The sequence below is a fragment of the Penaeus monodon genome, chromosome 34 (assembly GCF_015228065.2).
Source record: "Penaeus monodon isolate SGIC_2016 chromosome 34, NSTDA_Pmon_1, whole genome shotgun sequence".
Taxonomy (NCBI): domain Eukaryota; kingdom Metazoa; phylum Arthropoda; class Malacostraca; order Decapoda; family Penaeidae; genus Penaeus; species Penaeus monodon.
In genome coordinates, this window is record NC_051419.1 from 30976764 (window position 1) to 30977404 (window position 641).

Consider the following 641-nt stretch of genomic DNA (forward strand, 5'->3'; position numbering starts at 1 on the left):
TAAATAAAAAAAAAAAAAGAATCCTGGGAGCTTTGTCTATCGCTAAATTTTGTATACGCTGCAAACGCCCTTGGTTGTTGACGCGGCAAGATGACCAATCTTGCAGAAAGGCAGGGTATTAAGTGTAGATTTGTTAAACGAAATAAGAGGTGAACATAAGGCGGCATCTTTACGCAAGCAGGCGAGAAGAAACAAAGCGTAATTATCCGACTATCATGAGTATTTTGCCGACCTGTCACCTGTCATCTCTGCTCGTGACGCCGATTACAGCCACGTAACGTAAAACCCCCTCCAGTTGGTAGCCAGATGTTGGCGGCCAAAATAAATGCTGTCGGAGGGGGATAGATAACCTAGATAAGATTTTACTTTAAGAAATTGATAAACTGACTCCTATGAATGACTAAAAGTCTTGTAGATAAGACTACGGAAAGTAGATCATAATATGCAGGATCCTTTGGTATTGGTTCTTCACGCCTAAGTCTAGAATGAACGAGGCCTAGGGATCTTGTACATAAAATCCTGTTTATACGATGGAATAAAAATAATTACAATAAGGTTTTGAAAAGTCCCCTTCTCCCCCTCCCCCCATTCAGAAGGATATCGGATTATGAAAGTGTAGAATCTATTTTTCTCTTGTGCGT